The 23,427-nt window shown below is 43.4% G+C and overlaps 1 protein-coding gene and 1 non-coding gene across 2 annotated transcripts in view; one reads left to right on the top strand and one right to left on the bottom strand.

The window, feature by feature from the left end:
* LOC124550796 (neprilysin-1-like) overlaps nt 1–23,427 on the bottom strand; it is a 487,987-nt gene that overhangs the window by 356,194 nt on the left and 108,366 nt on the right. The gene's annotated exons all lie outside the window — the stretch shown is intronic.
* Trnaa-ugc lies at nt 22,941–23,014 on the top strand. Its single transcript has one exon. It is a non-coding gene; the product is annotated as a tRNA-Ala (tRNA).

Below are 23,427 nucleotides of genomic sequence, written 5' to 3'. Positions count from 1 at the left end.
GGCTGGCTGCGCAACGCAAGAAAACCAAGACATTTTATTTACACAGGATTGCATATTGCTTCGAATCATCGAGACTGCGGACAAGGAGAGTTATCGTCCGATTCTAATTAAACAAGTAAAGCTTAATTATAACTTTCTTGAGCGACTGTGATGACTGTGATATGGCTGCTTATGAATGAGATCATTAATAAAATACTAATACAGTAGAGCGTCGATTATCCGAACGTCGGTCGACCGAACGACCGCTTAACCGAACTGCGTACTCGCTCGCACCCGTTACTCTCCCACCCTACCGTCCATCATCCCCCTCACTCCCAAACCAAGTTTCCCACAGCAGTCGCCGCACTGGGCCGCCACTGGCGGAACATTGCTTCTAATGGGGCCTTCTCAAGGCGCTGCTGACCGGCCGAGCACGTTAATATGTCAGCCTTGCCTGTTGTGTACACCTCACAAAAGAGTGCCTGGATGGACAGTACGATTTTTATGAAGTGTTTTCGTACCCTCTGTAAAAGCTCATCAGCTAAAGAATGGGAAGAGGGAGAAAACACTGCTTCTCCTTGACAATGCACCAACTCATCTGTCATGTGATATTTTAAACGAAAAAGATGAGTTCTTAAAGGTAACATTTCTTCCACCTAACGTAACCTCCTTATTACAGCCCATGGATCAAGGCGTTATTGAGACTTTCAAACGATATTACAGGAAAGAATTGTTGCGTAAGTTATTGTTAGAAAGAGAAGAGGATGGAGAAGAAAGTCTCTTAAGAAATCATAAGAATATTGACTTGAAAGACGCGTCCTTCATGATCAGCGCAGCATGGAATAGTGTACAGGAAGAGAATTTGAAGAAAGCCAGGAATAATATTTTGGACACAGAAGAAAATTCACAAGGTATGATTGAAAATGACGAACAGAATGATATGTCCGGAATTCTCGGTACGCTAAAAGAAATATATTGCCACGAATGTGATGAAGAAGACGTTCATGAATGGATGAATATCGATGATGCAGATCCAGGACACCAAATCATGCAGGACAGCGAGATTGTAAACGTCGTCACTGATAAAGATGACGCCGCCAGCATCTCATCAATCAGTGCTCCAGAAAGTGAAGATGAAAGTATACCAACAGCTTCTGAGGCGTTCACTTGTTTTGATACTGCCTTGCGATGGTTTGAAGCCCAAGATGAAAGTGACCAGTTTCAGATATCTGTAATGGACTTAGCTGCTCATAAGCGTGTAGGCTTGCTTGGGCAGACCAAAATAAAGGATTTTTTTAAACGTTAATTTTGTATAATGTGTGTATTGTTCATGCAAAATACGTATGTAATATGTACATATTTTTGTTTAATAAACAGTGCCACATACTATATATTCCTAATGAAGTTGCCTTTATATGTTACTTTGTAATACTAAAAGAGATGCCTGTTTTTATGAATAAATTTACTGTGCAGTACTTCTTTTTGGCAAATAAACATGTACAGTTCGATTATCCGAACAAACCAGTTTTCCGAACACCCATGTGCCCCAATTACTTCGGATATTCGACGCTCTACTATAACTAACTTTCCTCCTCACCAGCAACCAGTATAAACACAATATTAATGAAAATTATATGATGCTAGCGTGTAAGAAAAAAACTTTTTCATAGCCTCTGTCTGCACACTCCACGTCAGAGTCTCACTACCGCCAGGACCTGGGTGGCAGCCGGCGCGAGGAGGTAGTCAATCGCCGCTAGCGCAGGTTCTGGCAGTGCTGCGCTCTTGCTGGCTACAGCGCCACCTCCTCGCGCCAGCTGCCAAGCTGGCACAGCTCCCTTTGTGCCACCTCCTCTGCCTCCTGACACTGCAGCGGCAGCGCCGCCTAACTCTAACCGACAGAGTGAAAACCATTCATACAACTGAAATAAATGACGGATGCTTGTGTCAGTCAGCTGTTTTATATTAAGTGAAACCTTTCAAACCTGAAGAGTGACGTAGTCGCAGAGTGGTTTTATATGGTTGTTTCATTCGGCTGAAAAAACCGACTGGACAGTCAATTGTTGAAAACAGTCCGTTGTCGCGTCAATAAGCTCATCTGCTGTGAACCCACGCTCCATGCACAGCAATCCAACCCCATTTGCAGTAAGTCATCGTGATATTGTCTCATTACTAACAGTAAGTAAACATTAGCGAACGACAAAACAAACGAAAAAAAGGTTCAGCAGCAGTTTTAACTTCATCCCATTACAAGATTGAAGAAAAATTAAATACAGTTAAAGAAGGAAGAGGGTGATAAAAATAAAAAGTTAATAAAGAAGAATGAAGTTCAAAGGAAGGAAGAAATAGAAAGTGGGAAAGAGGGCTTTGTTTCAAGGCTCTGTATAGTGACGTGAGTGATGCTCATTTATGTATTGTGGGGACTTATTTCCAAGGTCCAGAGAAAGTGGATGTATCGGGTTCTAACAACCCTACCACAACAAAGGTCAAAAATTAATTATGACTGTAGTGTTGCTCACGCTGCTAAATATTGCATTTTCGGGCAACAACAAAGTTACATTAATTATGTGGTAGGTGTCATTAGAGCACAGTTAATAAAGTCATTTCTTGAAATAATGGATAAACTAGGCACTCATTTTTTCTTGTTTCCCACGCTGGTCTCGTTGTGAACTCATGGCTCAATCGTCGAAAATCTAGGTAGTGATGATTCCAAACTCGGATGCAAAGAGGCCTAGGTGTTATTCTGCGATATTCAAAAGTTTTATAGATGTGTTTCATAAACCATTCTTGAAAATTAAACTATTGCAAGTTAGGACAATGGTGATGCAAAAAAAGTAATCAGCACTCCGAATTTAAGTTATACATCTTTTTTATTACTTTTGTTGCAATATCACGTAACTCATTCCAAAACATCACATCACAGTATAAAACGTACTTGAAAATATCTTCCTCGCTGTTAAAGTTCACATTTCATAAACATGACGACCAAAGCTTGACTCTCTAATAACCGCTTACGCGCCCAGAAATCGGAGTTACAAGTACGTCAATGATGATGGTGACAAAAGAAAGAATACACATAAGAATAATATCATTGCAATATATACATATCGATGTATCGAAGTACCTTTACATTAATGAAATCAAATCTGAATGTTGTCACAGAAATACACTCCTGGAAATGGAAAAAAGAACACATTGACACCGGTGTGTCAGACCCACCATACTTGCTCCGGACACTGCGAGAGGGCTGTACAAGCAATGATCACACGCACGGCACAGCGGACACACCAGGAACCGCGGTGTTGGCCGTCGAATGGCGCTAGCTGCGCAGCATTTGTGCACCGCCGCCGTCAGTGTCAGCCAGTTTGCCGTGGCATACGGAGCTCCATTGCAGTCTTTAACACTGGTAGCATGCCGCGACAGCGTGGACGTGAACCGTATGTGCAGTTGACGGACTTTGAGCGAGGGCGTATAGTGGGCATGCGGGAGGCCGGGTGGACGTACCGCCGAATTGCTCAACACGTGGGGCGTGAGGTCTCCACAGTACATCGATGTTGTCGCCAGTGGTCGGCGGAAGGTGCACGTGCCCGTCGACCTGGGACCGGACCGCAGCGACGCACGGATGCACGCCAAGACCGTAGGATCCTACGCAGTGCCGTAGGGGACCGCACCGCCACTTCCCAGCAAATTAGGGACACTGTTGCTCCTGGGGTATCGGCGAGGACCATTCGCAACCGTCTCCATGAAGCTGGGCTACGGTACCGCACACCGTTAGGCCGTCTTCCGCTCACGCCCCAACATCGTGCAGCCCGCCTCCAGTGGTGTCGCGACAGGCGTGAATGGAGGGACGAATGGAGACGTGTCGTCTTCAGCGATGAGATTCGCTTCTGCCTTGGTGCCAATGATGGTCGTATGCGTGTTTGGCGCCGTGCAGGTGAGCGCCACAATCAGGACTGCATACGACCGAGGCACACAGGGCCAACACCCGGCATCATGGTGTGGGGAGCGATCTCCTACACTGGCCGTACACCACTGGTGATCGTCGAGGGGACACTGAATAGTGCACGGTACATCCAAACCGTCATCGAACCCATCGTTCTACCATTACTAGTCCGGCAAGGGAACTTGCTGTTCCAACAGGACAATGCACGTCCACATGTATCCCGTGCCACCCAACGTGCTCTAGAAGGTGTAAGTCAACTACCCTGGCCAGCAAGATCTCCGGATCTGTCCCCCATTGAGCATGTTTGGGACTGGATGAAGCGTCGTCTCACGCGGTCTGCACGTCCAGCACGAACGCTGGTCCAACTGAGGCGCCAGGTGGAAATGGCATGGCAAGCCGTTCCACAGGACTACATCCAGCATCTCTACGATCGTCTCCATGGGAGAGTAGCAACCTGCATTGCTGCGAAAGGTGGATATACACTGTACTAGTTCCGACATTGTGCATGCTCTGTTGCCTGTGTCTATGTGCCTGTGGTTCTGTCAGTGTGATCATGTGATGTATCTGACCCCAGGAATGTGTCAATAAAGTTTCCCCTTCCTGGGACAATGAATTCACGGTGTTCTTATTTCAATTTCCAGGAGTGTATGTTAACTATTTTACAGAAACACAGTAGAATATTGCTCGTATCGAGAGGTTGAGGTGAGGTGCCGTAATGGTTACGTAACTCAAGTACCATTACAAGGTGCTCAGACTGTCTAAATTGTGCCCACGAGGATTGTGCCAGGTGTGAGGAGACAAAGAGTTTACCTGCGGTCTCTGAAAAAAATTAAAATGAAAAAGAAAAGCCGGCCGGGGTGGCCGAGCGGTTCTAGGCGCTACAGTCTGGAACTGCGCGACCGCTTCAGCCGCAGGTTCGAATCCTGCCTCGGGCATGGATGCGTATGATGTCCTTAGGTTAGTTAGATCAAAGTAGTTCTAAGTTCTAGGGGATTGATGACCTTAGAAGTTAAGTCCCAAAGTGCTCAGAGCCATTTTTCTGAAAAAGGAAATAGCCAAAGAAATGTTGCGAAGAAATGTTGAAATGTCATTTCTGATAAACTGTTTCATTTAACTTAACGACAAAATTTGAAAACAAGTTGTTAGTTGTCGACTGTTTGAAAAGAATGATAAAGTTCATATTATTGCAGAATAATACATACATCTCAAAATGCAGTTAAACTGTTATTTTTTATACCAAGCATCGTGACCGTCAGTAGCCATTTTACCTTATCCAAAAGGGTAAAGTGACAATTTTGCACGAGCGGCATGGGTGTGTGTGTGTTTGTCCTTAGGAGAATTTAGGTTAAGTAGTGTGTAAGCTTAGGGACTGATGACCTTAGCAGTTAAGTCCCATAAGATTTCACACACATTTGAACATTTTTGAACAATTTCGCAGAGTTAGTTAAAAACGGTCTTCACAAAAAGTAAGTGAAATGCGGCAAAGGTGAAAATTTTCGCTTAAACGTAAATTTTTATTTTTTTTCTATCACTTTTTACTTAACGAAAAAAACATTTTCCCTTACCGTGGCCACTTCGCTCACCCTTCCCCTACTGTTTCGAACGATCCGCCCTTTTTTCTGCAATTAAGAGTGAAATTTCTCTTGCATTCTTAATCTTGACGCCATTGGTTTTGATTTCACCAAAGGTTGTTTTGACTTTGCCATACTGTGTCTCTCGTTCCGACGACCAGTGCTTTTACTTTCCTGCGGCCGTTTCGCTTTAGGCTTACCTGAATTTCTTGTTTATTTCCTTCATAAGTGACTTTTACTGGTGTATTCCTGTCTTCAGTGCGCATTTTTGTACTTATTGCTTTTGTCGGTCAATGCAACATTATTACAAGCCACGCTAGTTGACAAGTCTTAAATCTACAGACGGTGACAAATTTAAAGAGACGCAAAATCTCCAAGGTTGGAAAACTTTTACAGAAGCTCGAAATTTAGCGCGGACTTCCATGTCAGATGCTTCTAATAGATTCCACAACGAAACTTTGTTTCGAAACCCGGCAGAAGATCCAAAGAGATTCTGGTCGTATGTGAAGTATGCTAGCAACAAGACACAATCAATGCCTCTTCTGCCCGATAGCAATGGAGATACTATCTAAGACAGTGCTGCCAAAGCAGAATTACTGAATACAGCCTTCCGAAATTCCTTTCACCAAAGAAAACGAAGTAAATATTCTAGAATTCAAATCAAGAATCGCTGCCAACATGAGTAACATAGAAGAAGATATCCGCGGAGTATTGAAGCAACTTAAATCGCTTAATAAAAGCAGGTCTTCTGGTCCAGACTGTATACCAATTTGCGATAGCTCCATACTTAAAAATCATATACAATCGTTCGCTCGACGAAAGATCCATACTCAAAGTTGCACAGGTCACACAAATATTCAAGAAAGGTAGTAGGAGTAATCCACTAAATTATTGGCCTATATCATTAACGTCGAAATGCGCAGTATTTTGGAACATATGTTTGTTCAAACATTACGAATTACCTCGAAGAGAACGGCCTATTGACAGGCAGTCAACACGGAGTTTAAAAACATCGTTCTTGTGAAACAAAATTTGCTCTTTACTAGCATGAAGTGTTGAGTGCTATTGACAAGGGATTTCAAATGGTTTCTGTATTTATGAATTCCGGAAGGCTTTTGTCACTGTGCCACACAAGCGCCTCGTAGTGAAATTGCGTGCTTATGGAATATCGTCTCAGTTATGTGACTGGATTTGTGACTTCCTGTCAGATAGGTCAGAGTTCGTAGTAACTGACGGAAAGTCATCGAGTAAAACAGAAGTGATTTCTGGCGTTCCCCAAGGTGTTGGTATAGGTCCTTTTCTGTTCCTTATCTATATAAACGATTTGCGAGACAAAGTCAGCAGCAGTCTCAGACTGTTTGCAGATGACGCTATCGTTTATCGACTAGTAAATCCATCAAAAGATCAAAACAAATTGCAAAACGATTTAGAAAAGATATCTGTATGGTGCTAAAATTGGCAATTGACCCTAAATAACGAAAAGTGTGAGGTTATCCATTTAGTGCTAAAAGATTTCCGTTAAACTTCAGTTACACGATATATCAGTAAAATCTAATGTCCGAAAATTCAACTAAATACCTGGGAGTTACATTTACGAACAACTTAAATTGGAAGAAACACACAGAAAATGTTGTGGGGAAGGCTAAACAAAGACTGCGTTTTATTGGCAGGACACTTAGAAAATGTAAAAGATCTGCTAAAGAGACTGCCTACACTACGATTGCCCGTCCTGTTTTAGAATACTGCTGCGCAGTGTGATATCCTTACCAGATAGGATTGACGGAGTACATCGAGAAAGTTCAGAGAAGGGCAGCACGTTTTGTATTATGTTATCAGTAGTACTATGAATTGTGCATGTGATATTATCTATATGTATTTGACGATGCTGGTGCTGATTCCGCATTTAACATTTGACGATGCCACTATGGCTGCAGTACATTACGACTTTGTTTTTATGAAACACATCTGATGATGGTCATTAAAGACCGAAACCGGTAATCTTTTATCAAACAGTTTGTGACCATAGACGTAAATTAAAGGAAACTTATTACAATCACGGGTACTGTTTTTTCACGACGATGTCGCAGCTTGTGAATAGGGGAGAGACTGTCACTAAAATTATACAGAATTTGAGATGGACATCATTAGAAAAAAGGCGTTTTTCGTTGCGGCGGAATCTTCTCACGAAAGTTCAATCACCAACTCTCTCCTCCGAATGCGAAAATATTTTGTTGATGCCGACCTACATAGGGGGAAAAGGATCATCACGATGAAATAAGCGAAATCAGAGCTCGCACGGGAAGATATAGGTGTTCGTTCTTTCCACGCGCCGTTGTTGTGATCTTCAGTCCTGAGACTGCTTTGATGCAGCTCTCCATGCTACTCTATCCTGTGCAAGCTTCTTCATCTCCCAGTACCTACTGCAGCCTACATCCTTCTGAATCTGCTTAGTGTATTCATCTCTTGGTCTCCCTCTACGATTTTTACCCTCCACGTTGCCCTCCAATACTAAATTGGTGATCCCTCGATGTTTGAGAGAATGTCTACCTACCGATCCCTTCTTCTAGTCAAGTTGTGCCACAAGCTCCTCTTCTCCTCAATTCTATTCAATAGCACCTCATTAGTTATGTGATCTACCCATCTAATCTTCAGCATTGTTCTGTAGCACCACATTTCGAAAGCTTCTATTCTCTTCTTGTCTAAGCTATTTATCGTCCACGTTTCACTTCCATACATGGCTACACTCCATGCAATACTTTCAGAAACGACTTCCTGACTCTTACATCTACACTCGATGTTAACAAATTTCTCTTCTTCAGAAACGCTTTCCTTGCCATTCCCAGTATACATTTTATATCCTCTCTACTTCAACCATCATCAGTTATTTTGCTCCCCAAATAGCAAAACTCCTTTACTACTTCAAGTTCTCATTTCCTAATCTAATTCCCTCAGCACCACCCGACTTAATTCGACTACATTCCATTATCCTCGTTTTGCTTTCGTTGATGTTCATCTTATACCCTCCTTTCAAGACACTGTCCATTCCGTTCAACCGCTCTTACAAGTTCTTTGCTGTCTCTGACAGAATTACAAAGTCATCGGCAAACCTCAAAATTTTTATTTCTTCTCCATGGATTTTAATACCTACTCCGAACTTTTCTTTTGTTTCCTTTATTGCTTGCTCAATATACAGATTGAATAACATCGGGGATAGGTTACAACCCTGTCTCACTCCCTTCCCAACCACTGCTTCCCTTTCATACCCCTCGACTCTTATAACTGCCATCTGGTTTCTGTACAAATTTTAAATAGCCATTCACTCCCTGTATTTTACCCCTGCCACCTTCAGAATTTGAAAGAGAGTATTTCAGACAACATTGTCAAAAGCTTTCTCTAAGTCTACAAATGCTAGAAACGTAGGTTTGCTTTCCTTAATCTTTCTTCTAAGATAAGTCGTAGGGTCAGTATTGCCTCACGTGTTGCAACATTTCTACGGAATGCAAACTGATCTTCCCCGTGGTCGGCTTCTACCAGTTTCTCCATTCGTCTGTAAAGAATTCGCGTTAGTATTTTTGCAGCTGTGACTTATTAAACTGATAGTTCGGTAATTTTCACATCTGTCAACACCTGCTTTCTTTGGGATTGGGATTATTATATTCTTCTTGAAGTCTGAAGGTATTTCGCCTGTCTCATACATCTTGCTCTCCCAAGGCTGTCAGTGCGCGCCATACGAGAGTGGAATAACAGAGAATCGTGAAGGTGGTTCGATGAACCCTCTACCAGGCACTTAAATGTGATTTGCAGAGTACCCATGTAGATTGAGATGTGGACGGTAGATAAGTACACGACAAGAGTCGTTTTTCTGTTTATCAATGACTGCTTGCGTCACAGAGTAATTGGCAGGCCCCAAACACGGAAGGTCCGGAGCGTTGGACTCGGCTCAAATCGTTATTAGCGTGGTGTAGAATCGCTGGTCAGCTGTCTGTCATACATAATGGACGAGAATAATGGCGTGCGGCCGTGCTGGGACAACACCAGTTGGCTCACGTGCGCGATGGTCTGCCCGTTATCTCGCTCGTCCCCACTGCTGAATCTTTCATGCGCCTCCCGGTTCAAGGACCCGTACCCAATACCGCCGGCGCCGTTTATAGGCCTACGAATAGAATACACCCTCAGCCCCTCTTCCCCGCACCGCTAACCGTAGAAATATTCCGAGGTCGAATTCACAAGCGGCCGCAGCGAGTGATCGACAAAGGCTCGGTTGAGGTAGCGATAGCGCCTGGTATCGACTGGCATTGTGCGGTCCGTAATGGGTACAGATTACAGCGGGTGAGAGCGTCGTGAGAGGAACACCGACTTTGACGAGAATAACGAAAAAGGAGTAAACAGTGAAAGTGAATCGTTTCCTGTCAGGAAGGTCGCAGTTCGTAGTAATAGACGGCAAATCATCGAGTAAAACTGAAGTGATATCAGGTGTTCCCCAGGGAAGCGTCCTGGGACCTCTGCTGTTCCTGATCTATATAAATGACCTGGGTGACAATCTGAGCAGTTCTCTTAGGTTGTTCGCAGATGATGCTGTAATTTACCGTCTAGTAAGGTCATCCGAAGACCAGTATCAGTTGCAAAGCGATTTAGAAAAGATTGCTGTATGGTGTGGCAGGTGGCAGTTGACGCTAAATAACGAAAAGTGTGAGGTGATCCACATGAGTTCCAAAAGAAATCCGTTGGAATTCGATTACTCGATAAATAATACAATTCTCAAGGCTGTCAATTCAACTAAGTACCTGGGTGTTAAAATTACGAACAACTTCAGATGGAAAGACCACATAGATAATATTGTGGGGAAGGCGAGCCAAAGGTTGCGTTTCATTGGCAGGACACTTAGAAGATGCAACAAGTCCACTAAAGAGACAGCTTAGACTAAACTCGTTCGTCCTCTGTTAGAATATTGCTCCGCAGTATGGGATCCTTACCAGGTGGGATTAACGGAGGACATCGAAAGGGTGCAAAAAAGGGCAGCTCGTTTTGTATTATCACGTAATAGGGGAGAGAGTGTGGCAGATATGATACGCGAGTTGGGATGGAAGTCATTAAAGCAAAGACGTTTTTCGTCGCGGCGAGATCTATTTACGAAATTTCAGTCACCAACCTTCTCTTCCGAATGCGAAAATATTTTGTTGAGCCTAACCTACATAGGTAGGAATGATCATCAAAATAAAATAAGAGAAATCAGAGCTCGAACAGAAAGGTTTAGGTGTTCGTTTTTCCCGCGCGCTGTTCGGGAGCGGGATGGTAGAGAGATAGTATGATTGTGTCTAGAATAAAATTTTCACTCTACAGCGGAGTGTGCGCTGATATGAAACTTCCTGGCAGATTAAAACTGTGTGCCAGACCGAGACTCGAACTCGGGACCTTTACCTTTCGCGGGCAAGTGCTCTACCGACTGAGCCACCCAGGCACGACTCACGCCTCGTCCTCCAAAGGTAGGAGACGAGGTACTGGCAGAAGTAAAGCTGTGAGGACGGGCCGTGAGTCGTGCCTGGGTAATTCAGTCGGTAGAGCGAAAGGCAAAGGTCCCGAGTTCGAGTCTCGGTCCGGCACACAGTTTTAATCTGCCAGGAAGTTTTAGTATGATTGTGGTTCGATGAACCGTCTGCCAATTGCCATTGCCGACTTTCGCCCATATAAAGAGGTACTCATCAGCATTTAATTTCTTCTTCCTTCTCGTAGTCAAAACAAATGGCATGCTTGGAACAAGAGTACCATAAGGCTGTTTAGCCAAGAGTCCTGTAGTCTCAGCTATACTCCATGTCTTCCAAGCTAGAATGTTAGCATCTGGAAATGCTTCAAGGCCACCATAAACTGCTTGATTGCCCCATACAACAGCAAGTGTCAACCAGGTACTACCTCCAAACACCGCTTGTACATCACAGGTAAAGTTCAGATGGAGTCCACGAAAAACATTTGGACCTCCAATCAATTGCTGTTTATTAAACTGCCCAGCCAGGTCAATATCAATCGCCTTCAAACTGCGATACACAGGTACACTGCGCCGCCAGTGAGGACGGTAACCACGTCGCAGAGGCATTGCTGTGGCACGTTAACACAAGTGAACGTAGCAAGCCGACGCCCAGCGAGACACCCAGAGCTATGCGTCCGCTCTCCTCGACGTTCGCAGAGCGAATGACGCTCCGTGCTGCGGCGCAGCTGGACCCCAGTAGCGCTTATCGAATGTGAATTGCAGAGTAATCATGTAGATGTTAAAAATGTGCGACAGAGCAAAAGGGGTGACAGGCTGGTCAATAAAAAGGATGCAACATAGCGAAATTTTATCTATCATTTGTATACAGCGTAGTAGAGAGGACTTTTTTTATTTGACTCGTCGACCTTCAGACAGCGGCCTGCCACGAATCCCTTACCTGCACTAAACTTGAAAGATTACCTTCAAACCTCCTTGCCTAGGGACGCCAGATGAAAGTTGATGTCGTCAAGCCCTGAATGAAAATTGCGCAACGGATAACTGGGGAGGGGAGCTTGAGAGCGCTACCTAGAGAGCGTGTCCGATACTGTACGATACTAGGCAAGGGGCTGGAGGGCTCACGCGCTGATGTGTGGCTCCCTGCATTATAAATGAATTCCTTTAACTTCATTTCTTTGTGATTTTTAAGGTATGTTAAAGACTGATGACAATTGATTACCTATTTATTTTGAACATTATCACTCGATTTCACAGCGATTGCAGCAATTGTTCCAGTTTACAGATATTAAAATTTTACAACTTGTAGCTCGGGTATATTATATACTAATCTGCACGCACATTTCTACGGGAAAGACGGAATTGCGTTGGCCAAATGTATACCACCAAGTCTGCCAGTATTTTACATAGGACATCCACTACTACGGGCAAACTGGGGACCAGATACATCAACACAGGGGGTCAAATTTCCGAAATTAAAAGAGAACATTAATTTCCTTACACAATCCAAAGCTGGAAACAAAATAATTAGTACAAATATTCAAATACCTCTCTTCCATGCGTGGACATTGAGACAGACGCACTGAGGGCACGTCTGCTCACTTACCCGTCTTCTGTAACCCTCCCCGAATATGGCGGGCCCCCGGAGGTCTTCCTGGGCCCCGGTGGAGGGGATAGTCGAACCACTTGGCCGTGACTAACCTCTCCACCCCAAACCTTGTGACACTGGAAAGTCCTTGACTTTTACCTGCCTGTGATGTCTCTCTGATCTCCTACCCAGGAGTAAGGTTGACACTACTATACTATAGAACTACTTCCCAACTAAGATTTGGTCACGCTTTACGGAAAGGTGTGAGGAGGATTAGGAAAGTTCATGTGCAGATTCACATTCACGTACAACAAATGCACAATACACGACACATATAAATACATATTATGAAGCCTGACACATTTCTTTCCACCCGTCCACATGGGTTCTGTTGCACCCGCGGCCGGCCGCTTCGTGTAATAAAACTGGCGGCGGAGCCGCCTCTGTTTGTATTTGCCGGTGCGAGCGAGCAGCGAAACCTGCTGCTTATGGAGCGGAAACTACTGTACCGTTTCAAAAAAATTGTTCAAATGACTCTGAGCACTATGCGACTTAACGTCTGAGGTCATCAGTTGCCTAGAACTTAGAACTAATTAAACCTAACTAACCTAAGGACATCACACACATCCATGCCCGAGGCAGGACTGAAACCTCCGAGCGGTCGCTCGGTTCCAGACTGTAGCTCCTAGATCCGCACGGCCACTCCGGCCGGCTGTACCGTTTCAAACTCTTCATATTACAATAGCACTTGCGCCCCTACGTCCCCAATTACGTATATTTGTTGCATGTATTCAAATTTCTATTTTCCTCTGCTATTTATACCCTCTACCGTTTTCTTTAATACCATGCAAGATATTCCCTGATATCTTAACAAATATTCTCTCTTCCTGTTCCTTCTTCTTCTCGATGTTTTCGACATGTTCCTTCATTCCGCCGATTCTGCGGAAAACCACCCCATTCTTTATCAGTCCACATATTTTCAACGTTCTTCTGTAGCACCAAATTTCAGATGTTACGATTCTCTTCCGCACTTCCTATTATTGTAAGTAGGCTGTTTAGGTTTTTATGTTGGGAACGCCACGTAGCGCTCTGTATGAAAATCACTGGTTGTGCTGTGTGCAGTCTGTGGCTGGTTGGCATTGTTGGAATATTCGGCTATTGTAGTGTTGGGCAGTTGGATGTGAAACAGCGCGTATCGTTGCGCAGTCGGAGGTGAGCCGTCAGCAGTGGTGGATGTGGGGAGTGAGATGGCGGAGTTTTGAGAGCGGATGTTCCCACGCCCGGGTTCCCGGGTTCGATTCCCGGCGGGGTCAGGGATTTTCTCTGCCTCGTGATGACTGGGTGTTGTGTGATGTCCTTAGGTTAGTTAGGTTTAAGTAGTTCTAAGTTCTAGGGGACTGATGACCATAGATGTTAAGTCCCATAGCGCTCAGAGCCATTTGAACCATTTAAGAGCGGATGATCTGGACGTGTGTCCATCAGAGAGAGTAAATTTGTAAGACTGGATGTCATGAACTGATATATATATATATATATATATATATATATATATATATATATATATATATATATATATATATATAATGACTTTTAAACACTATTAAGCTAAATACATTGTTTGTTCTCTATCAAAATCTCTCGTTTGCTAACTATGCCTATCAGTAGTCAGTGCCTTCAGTAGTTAGAATCCTATATTTAGGTGGCAGTATTGGCGATCGCTGTATTTCAGTAGTTCGAGTAACGAAGATTTTTTTTCGAGGTAAGTGATACATGAAAGGTATAGGTTATTGTTAGTCAGGGCCATTCTTTTGTAGGGATTATTGAAAGTCAGATTGCGTTGCGCTAAAAATATTGTGTGTCAGTTTAGTGATGATCAGAATAAGTAAAGAGAGAAATGTCTGAGTACGTTCAGTTTTGCTCAGCTGTTTGAAAATCAAATAACGTAAGGGGTTTACCAACACTGTAATTCATTAATTTTTCTAAGGGGACGTTTCATACTATCCGTGATTCACTACCATACAATGATCAAAAGGTACTCAGTTCCTCAAATTAGGGCCGATGTTTGATACCATTAGACTTCTCTTTGCAAGGAATGACCTCTTTGCATGTGCTTGTCTGCTTTTAATGACATCTTTGCTTCGTCCGCCAAGTATAATAAATTTTGCTTGCAAGGTTGGAGAATTCCTGAACTTCGTCTACTTTGTGATCGTCATTTTCGGTGTCAAATGTCCTGCTAACCTGATTTCTGTTACAGCTTATTACATTTGTCTTTTTCTAGCTTACTTTCACTCCACATTTTTTACTGAATTTGACTGTTCATTTCATTGAACTGATGCTGTAATTCTCCTTCACATTCCTTGAGAATAGTAATGTCATCAGCGAATCTTATCACCGATATCGTTTCATTTTGAATTTCAATCCGAATCTTAACCCTTTCTTTTGTTTCTGTACTGCTTCGTCGATGTATAGATGAAGTAGTAGGAGGAGGAAGACTACATCCCTGCATTGCACCCTTTTTAAACCAGTCTCTTCGTCCTTGGTCTTACATTCATATTGTTCCCTCTTTGATCTTGTACATATAGTACATTACTCATCTTTCCATATAGGTTATCCCTATGGGTTGTTTTGTTGCCCAGGTAGCAGAATTCCTGAATTTCATCAACTTCGCTATCACCTATCCTGATGTTAAGCTTCTCGCTGTTCTCATTTCTGCTAATTCTCAATACTTTCGACTTTCTTCTGTTTATTCTCAAGCCATATTGTGTACTCATTGCACTGTTCATTGCATTCAGCAGGTCATGTTATTCTACTCCACTTACACTGAGCATATCAAAGACATCAAAAAATCTTGTCATTGATATCTTTTCACCTACAATTTTAATTCCATTCTTGCACCATTCTTTTATCTCCGTCTTTGCTTCTTCGATGTGTAGACTGAACAATAGGGGCGAAGACTACACATCTGTCTGACACTCTTTCTAATCCGAGCACTTCATCTTTGGTCTTCCACTCTTATTGTTCCCACTTGGTTCTTGTATGTATTGCATATTACCCTTTTTTCCCTTACACCTATTTTTCTCAGAATTTCGAACATCTTGCTCCATTTTACATTGTCGAACGATTTTTTCAGGTCAACAAATTCAATTAATGTGTCTCAGTCTTTCTTCAGTCTTACTTCCATTCTGAATTTTAAGGTCAGAACTGCATCTCTAGTGCCTTCACCTTTTCTAAAACGAAACTGATCGTCATCTAACAGATCCGCAATTTTGTTTCCCGTTCTTCTTATGTGCCCACACCATCTTCAGAACTGTGTGGATGACATTTCTCCGAAATTCTGATGGTATGTCGCCAGTCCCATAGACTAGATAATTTCGGTAGTCGTTTGGTTGCCATTTCCCCAACGATTTTAGAAATTGCAGCTGAATATTATATTTCTGTTATTTAATCTCACGTCTTCCAGAACTCATTTAAATCTGAGTCTAACAGTGGATCTTCTATGTCATCCCTATCAACTGCAATTCCTCCTTCTTGTATCACTTTTTCGAGACAAATCCTCTCCCTGACTGAGGCCTTCAGTATACTCTTCCCACCAATCCGCTCTCTTCTTTGCATTTAACAGTGGAATTCCGTTTGCACTTTCAATGTTACCACCCTTGCTGTTAAAGTCATCAAAAGTCGTTTTGACTTTTTTTATGCTGAGTCTGTCCTTGTGACAGTCATTTCTTTTTCTATACCTTCACACTTTGTATGCAGCCATTTTGCCTTGACTGCCCTGAACTTCCTATTTGTTTGATTCCTGAGGGATTTCTATTGCTATATTCTTCAGTCGATCAGTTAAAGTATTTCATCTGCTACGCAAGGTTTCTTCGCACCGACCTTCCTTGTACCTTTTTGTGTCTGTTGAACAGCTGTGATTGCCGGTTTTAGAGATGTCCACTTTTCTTCCACGGAGCTGCTTGCTCTGGGGATCCTTTCCGGTGCATCCACAGTCTTATGGAACTTCAGACGCGTCTCGACATTCCTCAGCACTTCAGTACCATACTTCCTTCCCCACTGATTCGTTTGGACGATTCTCTTAAACTTCAGTTTACTCTTCATCATTACTAAATTGTGGGGGGAATCTATATCTGCGTCTGAGTACACCTTACATCCAATATTTGATTTAGACATTTGCCTGATCATGATTTAATAGTCAGAAAGCATACATAACTAAATAGTAAGTGATTTCGGATTACACAGGATGAGAAATTTGGTATACAGGACTGCCACCTCTGGCAGCAACAACGGCTCTAACTTTGTTGGGAATCGAGTCGAATTGGGTGGATGACTGACATGGGTACGTCATTCCATTCTACTTCAAAACCATGATAGAGTTTTCATGTATATAGACTGAAGAGATGAATGAAAATTTGTGCCAAAGCTGGGAATCGAACTCAGGTCTCCCACATACTAGACACTCAGTTGTGTGAACCGCTGTGTCGGGGTGGCTTAATGGCTAACTCACCTGTCTAGTGAACAGTAGATCTGAGTTCGATTCCCCGACTTGGTACAAATTTTCAGTCGCCGCTTCAGTCTGTATACATAAATTCATATTTGCATGAGACCAGTAAAGTCTCTGAAACCACGTCATTCTACGAGGTTCGTTTAATAAGTAATGCCCCACATTTTTTCTCAGAACATATTTATTGTTAAAGAGTCAGAATTTGGTGACAATATAAATCAGCATGTCCTACTTTTCTACGTAGTTTCCATCACGTTTTAAGGCCGTAAGCGAACGTTGTGGAAGACCATGTATTCCCTGCTTGTAAAAGCTCTTGTCCTGTAGGCGTAGCCATGTTTTCACTGCATGACTGACACTTTAGTCATCTTCAAAGACTGTTCCCCGAAGAGAATGTTTGGTTGGCCCAAAGAGATGGAAGCCCGAGAGTGCCAGGTCTGGACTCTAGGGTGGATGAGGCAATCATGTCCAACGCAATAGGCGATGGGTTCCCTGGTTCTCAGACTCGTAAATGGACGTGCATTGTGTTGTTGGGGCAAGATTTCTGCTGGATCCTTGTCCGATCGAACACGTCGGAAACAGCTCTTGAGTTCACTGCCTGTATAAAACATATTCACTCGAAGAGCAGCCAGAATTTTAGTAAGTCCGACCCGACTAATTTTCACGTTCTACCAGTCACAGACCCACAAATATTCGCGAGTTAAACATTCGGTCGTTTCAGTGGTCTTCGTAAGAGGAGCTCACCAAAATATTCCGTACAGAGCACGATCTACGCCACGTAGAGTTGTTACTACGACCTGACACGCTCATATCTCTCAAACTATTTAATTTGGAAACACCAGACTTTCATTAGAAATGTTCGTAACTCCAGTCACTTCAGTCACGATATGTTCGAACCGAAATTAGCTCACTATTTCCTCATCTTACAGAGTATTCTTAAGGAGCGATCTGACATCGTGTTATCCGTAGACCGGCTAGCAAGCGACTCTTCTCGAGGTACTCTCCTACATGCCCACTCCTCATTTCGCGCGGGAACAGCTTATTTCGGATTGGTTGTTGACCTAAACGAACAATCAGAACGTCCCTTCAAGATCATTCTCGCGGCAAATCATGCCTTATCCAGTTACTACTTTAATGGTAATTAATGACAACAAAACTTCAAATTCTTGCATTTTGTTTAATCAGAATAAACGAAGTGCGAAATATTCTTCAAATTGATAAATAAACTTATTCCGCCTCTAACTTCCATTCTGGCCGCTTTTATACAAAAGTAAGCACACGAGGATATACGCCACCTGAGTCGTGGTTGCAACATAGCTTTCCCACGGTTCGTTTGTACAAGGTTACACGTAAAATGAAATATGAAATTTTAATATATGGCCCACATACACTCTCACAATCATTCTGACGCACTCACATGGGAAAATATTTTCAAATAATAATTTTGACCGATTTTTGTATTACGTAATGCACAGTGACAAAACTTTTAAAAAGAAAATTCTAATTAATTGATTTACAGGGTGATCAAAAAGTCAGTATTAATTTGAAAACTTAATAAACCACGGAATAATGTAGATAGAGAGGTAAAAATTGACACACATGCTTGGAATGACATGGGGTTTTATTAGAACCATCCCCTATTGCTAGACGCGTGAAAGATCTCTTGCGTGCGCCGTTTGGTGATGATCGTGTGCTCAGCCGCCACTTTCGTCATGCTTGGCCTCCCAGGTCCCCAGACCTCAGTCCGTGCGATTATTGGCTTTGGGGTTACCTGAAGTCGCAAGTGAATCGTGCACAGTTATTGACGGGCTATCCACCGGACCATCTTGCCACTAAATCTGATGGAGAGTTTCCCTTGTCAGCAACACCCAACGACTAGAGCAGGTTCGAAGTAACTGAGCTCTCCCGGCCGATGCAGTCTGCTATTAGTACTGCTCTGCTGGCAACATGATACTCCCCGCCTCCTTTTGCAGTGATGGGAACTGGAGAAATGAATTAAATTTTGTGTTATGGCTGGGTCTTAAACGCCGGCCTTCTCGTTTACTAGGCAAGTGTGAACCCATTACACCACCACAGTGTTATAGCTAGCATTGCTGCACGGACTATCCTAGCCCAAAGCCTCCCGCCCCTAACACAAACTTCAGATCACTTCTTCAGCTTATTTTCCTCTTTTTTGATCGGGACTTTTATAGTGCCTGTTCCGCCTGTCGTAGATCTAGTGAACAAATTCCGCACTAGGTAGGACTGTGTGGATACTTTCAGACAGACAATGTACTTAAGGAAAGCTACAGTTTCCTCTGGTATTTATTCTTAATGTTATGGCGTAAATTCAAGTTCCGGCTCGCCAGTCGGGAACGATAGAGAAGTGGCTGTGAGAAGACGTCAGCCGAAAGCACGCTGGCCGCCCCCTCTTCAGGAAGACAACGCGAGATCAGCGGCCCCTGTGTGAAGTCGCGACCGAATGGTGACTGCCCAGTTCAGTAGTAGCTTCAAGATTAACGACTTCGCTTGTACGTTGTATGTAGCACAGACTTGCGAGTGTCTATACTGAAGAAGATAGATTACTTCATACGAGGGTTGGAACTTTAATAATGGCAACTATATATTTACAGCTTGTACAAAATAGATCCGTGTTCGAAAGTTTTACTGACCTTCAAAGTAGTCACCAGCACTGTGTGTAAACCGTTGCCAGCGATGTGGAAGTCGTAGGATACTCTTACAAGGGAACCTCCCCATCGCAACCCCCTCAGATTTACTTATAAGCTGGCACAGTGGACAGGCCTTGAAAAACTGAACACAGATCAATCGAGAAAACAGGAAGAAGTTGTGTGGAACTATGAAAAAAATGAGCAAAATGTAGAAACTCAGTAGTCCATGCAGAAATAGGCAACATCATAGATAATGTAAGCTCCGGAGCGCCGTGGTCCCGTGGTTAGTTAAGCGGCTGCGGAACGAGAGGTCCTTGGTTCAAGTCTTCCCTCGAGTAAAACGTTCAATTTTTTTATTTTCACAAAGTTCGTTCATTGACGTCTCTGTTCACTGTAATAAGTTTAGTGTCTGTGTTTTACGACCGCACCGCAAAACCGTCAAAACCGTGCGATTAGTAGACGAAAGGACGTGCCTCTCCAATGGGAACTGAAAACATTTGATCGCAAGGTCATAGGTCAACCGATTCCTCCACAGGAAAACACTTCTGATATATCCTATACGACACTGGTGACGGCATGTGCGTCACAAGACAGGAATATGTTGTCGACCCACCTAACTTGTACACTTGGCGAATGGGTAAAAAGATTCTTCTACCTTGCCCCGATTTAGGTTTTCTTGTGGATGTGATGATCACTCCCAAAAACTGCCAGCCAGGGAGCCTCGTTAGCAGAAATACTCTCTCTTTCGCGCGCTGTAGTCGACTGACGTCGTGTGTTTCGATGTTTGTTTAGGTGTAGCGTCCCCAAGCTACGGCGCAGTTACCTCGCATCGGAAGGACGGACAGATAATAATTGTCTGAAAATAAAAAATTAAACATTTCGTCCCAGGGAAGACTTGAACGAAAGACCTCTCGTTCCGCAGCCGCTCACGCTAACCACGGGACCACGGCGCTCCTGAGTTTACATTATCCTTGATGTTGCCTATCTTGCACATGGAGTGCTCAGTTTGTATATTTTGCTCATTTTTTTCATAGTTCCACCCAACTTCTTCCTGTTTTCTCGATTGATGTGTGTTCAGTTTTTCAAGGCCTGTCCACTGTGCCAACTTATAACTCAATCTGAGGGGGTTGCGATGGGGAGGTTCCCTTGTTAGCAGTGCCAGTTGTGTTGACAGTTTTGAGCGGCGCGGTCTATTGCCCGACGCATTTGTTGCAGTTCTGAAGCGAATGCTGCGCAGAGTTTCCTTCAGTTTAGAAATCGAGTTGAACTGACGACGGCCTAAGTCAGGGGAGTGCAGTAGGTGGTATAGCACTTAGCAGCCCCATCACTCAAACAAATCAGTAACAGCTTGCACTGTACGTGCTTGAGCTTTGTCCTGCAAAACGATGGTCAGGTCCTGCAGAAAGTGTCATCACTTCTGTCGTGGGTTGTCGTCAAATAATGAACAGCATAGAGACAGAAGTGATAATACTTTCTACAGGACCTGACCATCATGTTGCAGGACAATGCTCAAGCACGTACTGTGCAAGCTGTTACTGATTTGTTTGACTGATGGGGTTGTTAAGTGCTACACCACCTACTGCACTCCCCTGACTTAAGCCCTCGTGAGTTCAACTCGATTTCTAAACTGAAGGAAACACTTCACGGCGTTCGCTTCGGAACTGCTACAAATTCGTCGGGCAATAGACCGCGCCGCTCGAACTGTCAACACAGCTGGCACTGCTGAGAGTATCCTACGACTTCCACATCGCTGGCAACGGGTTATACACAATGCTGGTGTCTACTCTGAAGGTCAGTAAAACTTCGAAACACGTATCAATTTTGTACGAGCTGTAAATAAATAATTTCTATTATTAAAGTTGCAACCCCCGTACGTCGCCCTCTGCTTGCGACATAGCTGTGTAATTGTTAAGTGTTACCTCATTAATACGACTATTTGATTGTTTGTCTAGCGAACCTAGGATTCAGGTTTGCTAGGCACCACATGTTTGACGACGAGACTGGACGTAATACTTAAAACATTCTATCACGCTTCGCGATGTTTCAGATAGTGCTAGAATGAATCGGTAGTGAATGGAAACATATGTACTCTCCATTAGCACTAAACAGAAAACTGAAAGAAAGGACGTCACAGTGCCTACATGCGAAGTACATCATGCCTGGTGGTCAACTGGTAAAGCACGGGAACGAAAAGGCCGTGGGATCGAATTCCGGTCATGCCACGGGAATTCTGACTCTGTCTTAATTTACCCTTCACATCTCAGCGATATGAGCAGTCATCAGGAACGACACGGTGTTTCGGATTCCACGTTAAACTGGACGTTCCCTTCACCCGACATAGTCGGTACATGCAAGTCGACGAATTGGCGGCCGGTTCAAGGACCTGCTACCAGTCCTTGAGCCACACGAAACGTGTTAGATAAATGAACAAACTTTGTAAAAGGATTATGAAGAAGAACGTCTGTATAGTACCTGCGATAACTGCATCATGGGAAAATAAATTCTGGCGATAAGCATGCCCGCCACTCATTGGTTAGTACAGAAATGACAGACGCTACCAGAAAAGTTTCGTGACCTGAAAGATTTGATATCAGCCCTCTCTGCAACAAATCCGAAATGAAACATTAATATTTACCGTGCTCCTGAACCTGTCACTCCGCAAACACGAAAGCAATTCGCCAACTACGAGTGTTTTGAATTCGGATACGCGATCAGGCGGTACAGCTGAGGTCCTCGTGAGAAGCGGAAGGGTTTGGACGAGGCGAGCACGAAACAATTGTTTGGGCGGGTTTAGTGACATCTCTGAAGAGTCAAAGGTGTACCGGTATGAAATGAGCGTTAAGATACAAATGTGTCTATAGTGAACATTTGTCCTGAACGAGCCTTAATTTTTTTTTGTTCGGTTGGTATGACATCTGTCAAAGATATTTAGTATACATCAACTCACGGAACAAACAACATCATATGTTTTCATCGTGTTAACAATGTCGAATTTTGTACCAGAAAGTGATGATTCGCGGAAAGCATTAATTTTTGTTTTCATTTGAAAAAAAAGTGCTGCAGAGTCGCATCGAATGCTTGTCGAGGCATATGGTGATCATGCTCTATCAGAAGCGACATGCAAAAGTTGGTTTCAACGGTTCAGAAATAATGATTTTGATGTAAGAAATGAAAAACGTGGAAGACCACCACGGGAAGCGTGCAAGGGATAAGTCCCTGCAGTCGCGCTATTCAACTGTGTCCTCGGTGGCTCAGATGGATAGAGCGACTGCCATGCAAGCAGGAGATCCCGGGTTCGAGTCCCGGTCGGGGCACACATTTTCAGCTGCCCACATCGAGGTATAACAACAACACCTGTCGGCAGCTGAGGTTGTCAGTTAGTCATCATTTACCACCAAAAAAGTTCGAAGACGCCGAATTGCAAGCAATATTGGATGAAGATGATACTTTAAGTCAGAAACAAATGGCAGCAATGCTAAATGCTGTACAACAAACAATTTCTGACCGTTTGAAAGCTATGGGAAAGATCCAAAAGCGTGGAAAATGTGTGCCACATGAATTGAATGAAAGACAGATGGAAAACCGAAAAACCATTTGTCAAATTTTGCTTCAAAGTCATGAAAGAAAATCAATTTTGCATCGAATTGTTTCTGGAGATGAAAAATGGATTTATTTTAAGAATCCTAAACGGGAAAAATGGGTTAATGCGGGAAAACCATCAACATCG

The sequence above is a fragment of the Schistocerca americana genome, chromosome 9 (assembly GCF_021461395.2).
Source record: "Schistocerca americana isolate TAMUIC-IGC-003095 chromosome 9, iqSchAmer2.1, whole genome shotgun sequence".
In the NCBI taxonomy this organism is placed as follows: Eukaryota; Metazoa; Arthropoda; class Insecta; order Orthoptera; family Acrididae; genus Schistocerca; species Schistocerca americana.
This window is presented reverse-complemented; position numbering and strand designations above follow the sequence as displayed.